This window comes from Macaca thibetana, chromosome 12 (assembly GCF_024542745.1).
Source record: "Macaca thibetana thibetana isolate TM-01 chromosome 12, ASM2454274v1, whole genome shotgun sequence".
NCBI classification, from domain to species: domain Eukaryota; kingdom Metazoa; phylum Chordata; class Mammalia; order Primates; family Cercopithecidae; genus Macaca; species Macaca thibetana.
Genome location: NC_065589.1, coordinates 42,627,664 through 42,640,217, shown reverse-complemented (window position 1 = coordinate 42,640,217; position 12,554 = coordinate 42,627,664). Strand labels below are relative to the sequence as shown.

The window sequence follows — 12,554 nt, the reverse complement described above, 5'->3', positions numbered from 1 at the left end:
AACTCACAGCGACAGCACAAGGAGTAGAGCGTTCTCAAAAGGAGGACAGTGTCAAATGACTCGGGGAATGCAAAAGATAAGGAGTGAACAGTGTCAATCGAATTTAGCAACTATGTCTCCAGTGGCCTTGGTGAGAGCACTTTTTGTGTCACTGCATTGAGGAAGCCAAACACTGGTACACTAATATTCTTGCTTTGCACGTTGGTTATTGTAAAGGAGGCAGAAAAGAAACAGTTGGATATTTGAATTATTCCTTCTCAGACAGGACATTATAACACACTAGAGCATTAAAAAGATGATGTTCATGTGTCTAGACTTCTGTCTCTCAATTCTCTGCTCTTTTTCCCCCCATGTGAACACAATCATAGTTTCCTAATTTTGATCAAAATGTATGGCAGTCATTGCTCCATTATCCTTTTTCTCCTTCACTCAGGTCCCTGGCCCCCTTATTCCTTTCCAGTTCCACCTCTCCCCTCCACCACCTCCACTTCTTCACACTCTTTCCTCTCCTGCCATCTTCATGCACCCAGGAATCTGGTCCTGATAGGAGGGGGGAGTTTAAAGTGCCAGAGCAGGCAGGGCCTAGAGTATGATCACCAGGCTTGTTAGCAACCAGATGCTGATAGATTTTCCCAATGAGAATGACACTGAAATATCTCTGAAATCTTTGCTTCTTTTTGTCCATGGCTGCAGATGCAGTTCATTCACTCTTTGATATAATGACCTACGTGGTCCCCTCCCGTGAGATGGCCCTTACAGCCGTCTTACACCTGCTCACAGCTGCAGGCATTTGGCTGTTTTCTGTAGGTCGTGGCTGTTCTGCCTGTGGCTTATTGGGAAAAGAAAATGCTTGGTGGGAGGGTTTTGGATTTGGATTTGGGTAGCTCTCTCAGTGAACTAGGCTTTGAGGAGTGTTGCTAGTCTGGTTTTCATCTTACGTTCTGGTCCTAGCAACTAGGCTTCTTCCTTTTTCCCTGCCTTGTACTAGAATTCTTGAAATATGATCCCCTTCTCGGCTTCCTATTCCTTAGTGCCTGTTTTGTTACCTGGCTACATCAGACAGGAATTCCAACTGGCTGCTTGTAACCAAGGTAGGGAATAACAGTGGTTTAAATAAAAGTTTTTCTGTCACATAAAAAACATCCAAAAGTAGATAGTCTCAGACTGTTCGATGGCTTCTCAGTAGTCCGAGACCAAGATGGGTTCTTACTGGAACACCAGCCTTGGCATTGGTTTCTATTTCTTTCCTTCCTTCCTTCCTTCCTTCCTTCCTTCCTTCCTTCCTTCCTTCCTTCCTTCCTTCCTTCCTTCCTCCTTCCTTCCTCCCTCCCTTCCTCCCTTCCTCCCTTCCTTCCTTCCTCCCATTCTTTCCTTTCTTTCTCTCCCTCCTTTTTTCTGTCTTTCTCTCTTGTCAGGGTCTCACTCTGTCACCCAGGCTAGAGTGTAGTGCTGCGATCACAGCTCATTATAGCCTCGAACTCCTGCAAGCGATCCTCTTGCCTCAGCCTCCCGAGTAGCTAGGACCGGAGGTGCACACCACCATACCCAACTAATTTAATTTAACTTTTTGTAACCTGGCCTCAAGTGATCCTTCTGCCTCAGTCTCCCAAAGCACTGGGATTATAGGTGTAAGCCACCACTCCTGGCATTGGTTTTCATTTTCAAGTTTACCTCCTGGCCCAAATTGTCTGTTGAAGCTCCAGCCATCAGGGTTGTCTTCCAAGGAAAAAACTGGAGTAAGGGGGAAAGCAGGCAAAAGGCACAAAGCAGTCATTTGTCCTCTTTTTATAGAACTTTCCAGAGATTTCCACCTAGAAACTTATCCTTGTATTTCATTGGCTAAAAATTAGTCATATGGCCAAACCTTGCTGTGCTAACAAAATGAAACCAGGGTTCTAAGTAAAAAGGAAACAGTAGATTTTGGGTAGGGAACTAGCAGCCCCTAACAGAATTACTTGGCTTAGAAACTTGCCATTCTCATTATATCCGCCCTCTTTCCCTGAACCAGTGTCCTGTGTTATCACTCTGACTTGATATCACCTGATAGACTTCTCTACATCTGCCTGCCTGCTGACCACTCACCTGGGTTTCCAAATATAGTCTGCTTTGAATGTTTCTATTGCTATGTTTATCGACATGATTGTTCGGTTGCTTGATTTCTCCTAATTGACCTTCCAGGTTGTTGACACCAGGCTCAGATTACTTTGTCTACTAATTCCTGGTAAACAGTACTTTCCAGTACTGCCAAAGATGCTTACAGTTCCCCTGGGGAAGGGAAGATGAGCATATTGCACAAGAGGTAAATGTGGAAAAGGGGCCATGATGTGTTTCATCTGGTTGAAACACATCTAGTCCTGGGCAACAGCTCCTTACCCTGCTTGCACTGCAGCATCTTCCTCCCTTCTCCTCCCTTGTTTATTCAGTCATGATTTCTACAATACGCCCTGTACTTAAGATTTTCATTCTCAACTTGATAACTGGATTGCAACCTTCATACATTTCTCCTCTTGGTAGACTTCTTGCCTCAGAATCATTTTCTGGCTGTTAAGTCTTCAGTCTTCAAAGTCCTCTTGAAATTATGTTTTCTTGACTTTCTCCTTCACCTGGTCTATCAGACACCTATTTTCATTAGTAGCATTTCCAGGCTGAACCCTCAGACACCTATTTTCATTAGTAGCATTTCCAGGCTGAACCCTGAGACTGATGATAAACACGTGTGTTTACTTCTAGTGGTTTGTTCGAGCAGGCTTGTATTGGCTTGGGAGAGCTGATTGTTAAAAACAAAATAATTATAAAAATATAACTTGTTAAACTGTTGGTAGCTTGAAATTAGCCATGGTAGGAGTATGTACAACATGGAAATTGGCAAACACTATTAATTAGGGCTTTCTTTTTTTTCCAAAGAGGTGTCTACCAGCACGCCATTGCTTGTTTCTCTCCGTCATTGATTCCTGAATGCGCACGCTCGTGTGCGCACACACAAACAACACTTCTCATCCGAGATCCTTATATCTTCAGTCTCCAGCTTACAGATAACCCTTCCACACTCAGCTATAGCCAGTGATTCAACATTTCATCATGGAATATATATTTTGAAAATACATCCTGGACCCTAAAAAGACTTTTCCAAAACTGCTGACCTGGCTATTTGAGAACTGCTAATGTAGTCCATCTGTATGCCTTCAGAACACATATAATCATATGGAGGAATCATTTGTGGGGGGAAAACCTACATCCTGGTATTTCAGTAGAAGGAATTTATTGATCAACATCAGAGATGACTCATCACAGAATATTAACTTCTGTGAAATTAATATTGGGTGAAAGAGGACCAATTAATGATTACAGGTATTTCAGAAAGCCTGGTGCACACTGTGCAATGATCAAGTTGCATGAACGAACCAAAATGTCAAGATGCTTTGCCTTTGACAGGAATTGTATCAATTCTCATAATGCCATTACCTCTTATTGATCAGGACCTCTGTTCCATATGTCTTTGATTAATAACAATGAAAAATGAATTAATTATTACTTATAATTGCAGTATTTTAGTAAACAAAATTATTCAACTCATGGAAGAAAGAGAATAAAAAGGATTATGAAAACCTGGGAACCACTAGACTATGCCAATTTTTTATTATATTGAGAAGCTAATATTTCTTTGTTTAAAAACATGTAGCATTTGCTAATATTATAGACTAAAGCACATGCTGTGGAGACAGACTGCTTGGGTCATATTAGAACTTTGCCACTTACTAGCCCTGGGATTTGGGGCAAATTGCTTAATCTCTCTGTGCCTTAGTTTTCTCATCTATAAAATGGATGTAAAAGCATCTACCTCACACAATGACTGTAAAACTAAAATGAAAAAACACATGAAATGCTCAGAATGGTGATTAGCATATAGTAAATAATTAATAATCATTTGCTCTCGTTTTCATCCTTGATATTATTTTTGTAGCAGTTTCAGTGTACCAGGAACTGTGCTATAGGCTGTACGTGCAATCTCCTCTAACCTTATCATTAAGCCCATTTTATGAGTAAGGAAACTGACCCTCAGTAGAAATGATGTAACTTTTCCATGGTCTTGGGCTAGTAAGTGTGAAAGAGTTTGGCTCAATATCTTTTAGGAGATTTCATTTAAATGGTAGAAAGATGTAAAACCACAGCTTGCATTGGAATTCAAGCCATCCTGATATTTAATATTTTACTGGGAAATTCTTACTTCATAGTCAACTGAACCCATGCATGTGGTAGCATAAACTATTCTTGTTCTGTCTTCAGTGGAGACAGAAGAGCTCACTCATAAACATCCCTGTGTTTTCACTTGAACTGCTATTAAGTTGCCCTCCTAACTTGTCTTCGGTAGGTTTTACAAACACACAGCTCCCATAGGCCTTCCCCATGAATGCTATTTGTTAGCCACAGAATAATCTCCACAAAAGTATTTCTACTTCCTCTAACAGTAATTTTTAAATTAGACTTTAAATCTAAAGTTCATTACTAGTGTAAGCAGAGCACAATATCCTTTGGCTGAACTTGCTTCATTTATGAAGAAGCTGAATATAAAGATCCTTTCTCTCTGTCTTGGACTTTCTTATTCCACCTTCTTATTTAGAAGCTGCTGCCTACAATGCACCACAATGTATATAATACGTATTTTAATAAGTATTTAATAAGTTCTTCTTTTAAGTTTCAAGTTGCATGTCATTTTGTGTCACAGGGGTGAGTCTAGACTCACTTACATTTAGTTGTGCAATCAGGAAGACACATGACAGTGTGAATATTTTTTAAACACATGTATTATATCACTATCCATTCATTCGCTTTTTCTGGGCCAGTCACCGTGCTAGACACCAGGACCAAAGAACACAGTCCCTGCTCAGGGAGCACATAAGTCCCATAAGGGAAGCCAATATACAGTTACCTAATTATTGTGATAGAGCAATGCACAGGAATCAATAGGAACATGGGGAAAAGAGCAGCAAAGAGACCCTGAAATGTAGAGATAATACAGTCTGATTAAGAATGCTAGGGAGCCAGTCAGAGGCCCTGGCTCTAATCCCACTTTTACAATTAATTATTATGCCATCTGTTAAGGGCTGAATTGTGCCATCCCAAAAAAGATCTGTTGGAGTTCTAACCCCCAGTACTTCAGAATGACCTTATTTGGAGATAGGGGCTTTAAAATGAGGTCCTTAGGGTGGGCCCTAGTTCAATATAACTGATGTCCTGGGAAAAGGGGGAAATTTGGACATAGAGACAGACATATGTAGAGGGAAGATGATGTGAACAGACACAGGGAGAACATGACCATCCATAAGCCATGAGAGACCTTTCCTTCACAGCTCTCAGAACGAACCAACCCTGCCTGTACTTTCAGCCTCCAGAACTGTGAGACAACTTTCAGTCTCTGGAACTGTGAGACAATATATTCCTATTGTTTAAGCCACTCAGTTTGTGGGTTTTTGTTACAACAGCCCTAGCAAACTAATATGCCATTGCAGTGTCACAAGCCTATCCCATGCTTTGGGTATGCTTCAGGTATCCCATGCTAGGCAAGGCCAGTCCCACGTTTGGGAAGATTTGGGCAAAAAGCACTCAGAGCACAACTAACCAGAAACATGCCTGCATCTGCCTACAGCTTGTTCTTACTCTGTGACCCAGATGAATTCAAAGGTTTCTCTTTAAATACTGAATCTGAGTCTATGATAAGACCCACTAAACCTCCCCAATGTGACATCCAGAAACAACACCAGTAGTCCTTTGCTTGTAAGGTAAATAATATATACTATTGTAGAGAATTTTAGAGTATAAGCTAAATTCAATAAAAATAAAACTTCGTGTTAAATAACAGATCAACATGACATTACTTAAAACAAATGGTTAATAAACATGCAAGATTTTCTATCTCACTGGTAATCAGATTTATGACAAAAACTGCTCTTGGTAAATGGAAGATGCTAATACAGTTCACCCTTCAGCAATACGAGGTCTAGAAGTGTTGACCCCCATGCAGTTGAAAATCTGGGTATAACTTTCAACTCCCCCAAAACTTAACTATTAGTAGCCTACTGTTAACTGTAGGGCTTACTAATAACATAAACAGTAGATTAGCTATGTGATATGTATTATGTGTTATATTTTTACAATAAAGTAAGGTAGAGAAAAAATGTTATTAAGAAAATTATTATAAGTAAGAGGAAATATATTTTTATTCACTAAGTGGAAGTGGATCATCATAAAGGTCTTCATCCTTACTGTCTTCACATTGAGTAGATTGAGGAGGAGGAGGAAGAGGAGGGCTGGTCTTGCTCTCAGGGTTGGCACACGCAGAATAGGTGGAGGAAGTGAAAGAAGAGGCAGAAGAGGCAGGCACACTGGGTGTAAATGTTATTGAAAACAATCCACATATAAGTGGACCCACACAGTTCAAATCCATGTTGCTCAAGGATTATCTGTACACATCAGAGAACAAATGCAGGCATCCTGAATGAGTGATAGCCTATTCACTTAGAATACACACTGGTTCCATTTGTCTTTCTGTTGGCACAATCTGAACCTAAAATTATCTTCCTAGAATACACAGTAACATGAAACCTTTAAAACAAACAAACAAAAACTCCCTCTATTAGGTGCATGTTCATTTCAGGCAACTCTTCTGAGGAGAGAAGGTTTGAACACAAAAAATGCCTGAAACAATGAAAAGATAACCTAATATTTAGCTCCTGTATAGACTGAACAAGTTCAGCCAAAGTGCATTGTTTGGGTTTCTTCTTTCCAACATGTTTTACCCTCAGGCCAGCAAGGTTATACTTTCTCTTCTCACCCCAAGTCTTCATCTTTTCTGGAAAATTTCCAAGCAGAGCCCTGGTCTCAGGTCATAACAACTTGATCTGCTGCACCAGAACACCAAGGGAGTGAGTCACCCCTTTGGATTTGCCCCAGCAGGTCTTCAACAAGTCTTTGTTTCTCTGCCCATCCATCCTTCCCCTCAACTGCTTGGCGTTGGCCAGTGTCCACAATGGGTTTTTCTTTTAGTTTCTGTTGCCTTCCATCTTTTTACTTTTAAAAAAATTATAATGATAAAAATGTGCACAAAGTTAAAAGGGCAAGTTTCACCCCTTTCACCATCACCCTAACGGTCTAAGGATTACCAGGGTCAACAGTGTGAGTATCCTTCAAGAGACAAGAATTTCCATCCTCCCCACCCTGCCCCCTTGCTGTTTAGAGCTCATACTGTACACAGTGTTCTGACTTGCTCTTATCACTCAAAAATATATCATGGACACTCTTCCATGTCAACACATACATAGCTCCCTCATTTTTAAACAGCTATTTGTTTTTCTACAGTGTAGATGTGCCCAAATAGAGAAATAGATGAACCATTCCTCTATTTATAACAGTGGAATGTGGTCCACATTCTTTTGGCCCTTACAAATAATATTACAATCGCCATATCTGTAAATATATTTTTGCACACTTAATATTTCTGTAGATGAAATCACTTGTAGTGGAAAAGTGTGGTTAAAGGATACATGCATTTTTAATATCTATAGGTGCTGCAAATTACTTTCCAAAAATGTTTATTAATTCATGCTCCAGTCAGCTAAGTATGAAAGTTCCTATTTCTTATAGACACAAACACCTGATAGTAAACTATCTTTTTGCCAATCTGACAAATCATAGATGCTATCTTGTTTTTATTTATGCTATGATCATTGATGAGGTTGGGTATGTTTTCAGATGCTTATTAGCACATAGTCCTTCTTTTGAGAATTGTCTATTTTCTTTGTCCATCTTCTTATTTTGCTGCTTCTCTTTTTTCATATTGCTTTCAAGAAGCTGTCTGTATTACCCATATTAACCCTTTCCTGTTATGTATACATGTTGCATATATTTTCTCCTCTTAGGTAACATTTTTTATGGTACGCTTCGTTTGATAGAAATGTTAAAATTTTTTGTAGTCTTATCTGTTTAATTTTTTTCTGTTACAGTTTCTGAAATTTTTTCACGATATTTCTAATTAGTAATTATAAAGATAACCAATATTGTAAAAGTCTCCTATATTTTCTTTTAGTCTTCTACAGTTTTTAATGTTTAGATTATTAATCCTTCTGGAATTTTCCTGGAATATGAGCTAAGACAGTGTATTAGTCATGCTTCATTCAACAGAAGGATTTTTTTTTCTCAGATAACAATTGTGGGTGTTCAGATAACAACCGTGGGTGTTCAACAAGCAGACACAGGTATATTAAATGTTTATATTAAATGTTTTAATATCAGGTATTTGTGAGTGTCTATAAGAAATAGTGACAGGGTGACTCACAGACCCAGGCTCCTTCCATCCTAGCTCTACCCTCCTCTTGATAAGGTGTCAGCAAATTACAACCCACAGGTCACATGCAGTCCACTGCCTGTTTTTGTAAATAAAGTATTATTGGAACATAGTCATGCCTATTTGTTTACATAGTACCTACGGCTGCTTTCCATAAAACAGCAGAGTTGAGCAATTGTGATAGAGACTATATGATCCACAAAGGCTAAAGTATTTACTATTTGGCCCTTTACAGAAAAAGTTTGCTGACTTCTGCTTTGAAGTCTCAGGGTCCTTAGTTTCCACATGGCAGATGGGAAAGAGACATCATGTGGGAGGCTTTCCATGGAGGAGGCCTGAAAGGGGAATACAACACTTTCACCTACATTCCACTGGCCAGAATTCAGTCCCTGGCTTCACCTAACAATTTGGGAAGCTAGGAAATGTGAATTTATTGTGCGCTGAAGAGGAAAGGGAATAATTAGCCATATTCTGCAAGGTGTACCCTGCAATTATCCGTTTCTTTCTTCCTTCCTATTTTTAATCAGAATAGGCTAGATTGCACTGCAGAAACAAACCATCAAATATCAGTTGCTTAGAACAACAGAGGTTTATTTCTTGATCATACTACATGTCCACTAATGCTCAGCAGGGATGGCAATGCTCATTGTTGTCATTCACTCCAGTCTGATGAAGCAGTCACCACCATGCACCTTGATGTTGCAGCACTAGGAAGAAAAGAGAATGTGGTGACTGATGTCCCAACTCTTAACTTCTGACCCAAAGTGATACTCATCACTTCCAGCCACCTTTCATTGGCTGAAGCAACTCGCAGGGCTACACTATAGTCAGGTGGGGAAATGTAATCTCATCATGTGCTTCGAAGGCAGCAGAGCTGGAATATTTGTGAGCAGCCCTACTGGATTGCACACTAACAAACACAGAACACATATTTCATCCCCTCCCTAGGGGAGATAACCCAGATTCCATTCAGTCACTTCACACAAAGTCCAAGATCCTAGATGGTAGGTGCCCTCCCCAATAAGTCTGAATATTGCCTAGTGATCTGGAGCCTAGTAATTAAAATTCCTCTCTGTCCCCACTACTTATTCAGATATCAAAATCCTAATAGAGTCACAATTGATCATAGCCTAAAACAGGTTTCCAGGATCTGAGCTATATCCACGAATGTGAGCCCTGCTCTGAACGATCATGCCTAGAGAATCAGGAGCCTGGTACAATCTAGGGGTGGCAAGCCGGGAATATGGCATTTTGCAGAAATCAATACTGCAAGAAAAGAGCCAGCTTTATTGAAGAATATGGCATTGTTTCTCCAGGCTTACAATTAAGCACTCCGAATAAAGAGTGTAGGTGACAATGTGGAGGAAAGCAGTATGCACAGATTAAAAATACCTATATGGAAATGCTAAAAAATATAAACGAACATCCTTTGTTCACCCCTCAGAAAACATCTGCTCTTATGGTTCTTGTTTTGTTTGCTTAAGAAAAGATCTTCACGTTTCTATTTAGTTTAGAAAATAGTAAAATGCGATCCAATCTCTGGATTGTAATCACAGAGAATCATTTTGAACAATACAGTCAAACTAGCATTACACAGATCAAGATGTTAAACAATGTAATTTTTCAAATAAACTTTCACCATCTGGTGAAAACACCAACATATATCTTATTCATATTTTATTTCTTCAGACTTTTATATCTCCATTTATGCCTAACTCAAAAAAATAATGCTTTGTTATATGATGTGCAAGAAGCTTTTAGATGTTTCAATAAGCATATTAAATCCTCTCTAACAGAAGTTCTTATTTCCAGAAGAAATTAATTTGAACAGCAAAAGGTTCAAGTTTCATTTGAAATACACTGTCTGTAAAACTCTTAAAACTCTTTTTTTTTTTTTTTTTTGGCTGGGCCCCTTAGCTAACTCTTGAAAGATATAATTGTTTTCTTCGAAGTTATTCTATACTTGTCTTTTCATGGGCTAGGCCTCCACTCCCAGTAGAGAATTACTTTTAGCCTAGTCTGTGGTACAGTGGTTACTCCTAGCCGCCTAGTCTCTGTTTGTTTTTTCATTGATTCACTGCTTTAACATCTTTGCTCTCAACACATACAGCATTTATTCTTATAGCTCCTACCTACAGTACTTAGTAAGAAGCAGCCTTCGATTATCAAGGCCGTATATGGTCTTCTTAAAACCCTTTCTTCCCTCTGGTCATATTCAGTTCTTGAAAGCATTTTCTTCTGTCAGACTTCACTAAGCAAGTTAGATTTGGAGTCATGGGAAGATTATGAAGTGGTGTAAGAAAAGAATGAAGACTTGAGTTCAATGTTATTTCCAAAGCCCTTCCTAGGAAAAGTGTCATTTATTATTAATTTTGGAATTCTAATTATGGAGGAAACCTCTCAAAAACATAAATAAATTATTTAGCCAGAGGACCTAAGAAGTGCATCAAATTTCAAGTCAAATGGTTACAAGTTACTTATTACACCTAAATTTAATAAGCAATAGGATGTTTGTTCTTTATGTGTGGTATGGCTTCCAGAAGCAAGCTTTCCTCTCTGTAGCACAGGCGGGGTTCAACAGTCTAGGTTCAAATTCTTCCTTTACCACTTACTAGCTAAAAACTTAGGCAACTTATTTCACCTGTCTGTGCCTCAGTTTCTTTCTTTCTTTTCTTTAAAGGCTCTGGCTCTGTTGCCCACACCACAGCGCAGGGGTGTGATCCTGGCTCAGTGCAACCTCAGCCTCCTGAGTAGCTGGGACTACAGGCGTGCACCACCATGCCCGGCCAATTATTATTATTTGTTTGTTTGTTTTGGTAGAGATGGGGTTTCACTATGGTCCCAGGCTGGTCTTGAACTCCATGGCTCAAGAGATTCGCCCAGCTCGGCCTTCGAAAGTGCTGGGATTACAGGTGTGAGCCACTGGGCCCAGCCCTCAGTTTCTTTATCTGTAAAACAGGACAAAAATAACCCGATGGGGTTCTTTGAAGGATTAAATGAGCTAGTACTTATAAAGCACTTGCTAATGTTTGTTAAATAAATTATATAATCCACACACCAATCGAAGGTGACAATAAGGTAGCAAGAACCACCACTCCAAGTCACACAAGAAAAGTTCCTTTCCTTTTAGCTCCTCTCTTTATTTCAGCAGTGCGTTGTCAACAGGGCCACATTATGTTAGCAGATTTGAACTTTATCCGAAAGGTGTTTGTATTTTATTTCAAATTATGAATTCCTGAACATCGGATAATGTACAATTCTGCAGTGCACTCAGAGGCCCATTAGAGTGTGGAGCTCGAGAGGCATAATCGACTCTGGTCTGATATTTGTAAGGAGCTTGACAGCCAAGGAGCCGCTCAGAAACATTTATTGGTATTGCCAAAAAAAAAAAAAAAAAAAAAAAAAAAAAAAAAAAAAAAAAAGGAAGCTAAGAAGTCACCCTTCTAAACAAACAAACAAACTGAATTGGAGAGCTGCCTGCATTTCACTCTACTGCCTCTGGAAAACGAGTGTTATCTAAAGTGCTTCCATCATGAATAATGATTGAGAAACTGCTTTTACTCTCCCGACTACTGTACTCCCAGGCAGAAACCCAAGGCTGAAGCCCACGGTGCCCATGTGTAACTTGGTTATTACACACACGTTTGGAGCCCAGTGTGCAGACCCGCAGCGCAGAGGAGGAAGCGGAACACCCCGGGTTGGCCGGGTTTCCAAGGGCCGACCCGAGCCCCAGCACTTTTTCCGTGCCTGATTTTTCAGGTCATTTTCGAATGGGCTATCTTTGTTTACATTTTGAGCTTGGATCCTCTCCAGAAAGCATTACTACCTTCTAAATGGTGAAACATCTCGTATTTGCAGACAGTGCTGGGGGAGCAAAGTTCATGTTCTCGGGTAGGAGATGATTCTCCTGCAACACGTGCGGATTGTCACAAAATCTTTCAATAACGGGGAGTTTCGGTGAAGTGGAGATTTGGGGAAAGGCGAGGAGGTCGTTCTGGAGCACGCAAGCAAAGTGCGGAAGCTGTACGGGGATTCTTCTAGAAAGTGGGGTGGGAAAGGAGCTAGGGAGGGCGTGTGGAGGGACGGGATCTGTGTCAGAACGTGCGTGTGAGCGGATACAAAACCCGAGAGAGGCGTGAGCAGCGCTGTGTGTGCGAGCGGGAGCGAGGGGCGCCGGCTAGGGTGTGTGCGCCTGGTGAGTGACACCGAGGGGAGG

General features: G+C 40.2%; 1 protein-coding gene across 10 annotated transcripts in view; it reads left to right on the top strand.

The window, feature by feature from the left end:
* SPATS2L (spermatogenesis associated serine rich 2 like) overlaps positions 1–12,554 on the top strand; it is a 1,108,221-nt gene that overhangs the window by 925,314 nt on the left and 170,353 nt on the right. For 3 of the 10 annotated variants that reach the window (XM_050750715.1, XM_050750706.1, XM_050750701.1), the window contains exon 1: positions 12,418–12,533. The exons of 1 other annotated variant lie outside the window; for it this stretch is intronic. The gene's annotated coding sequence lies outside the window, so the exon portion shown is untranslated. 6 more of the 10 variants (XM_050750709.1, XM_050750702.1, XM_050750710.1 and 3 more) reach the window with 4 other exon arrangements.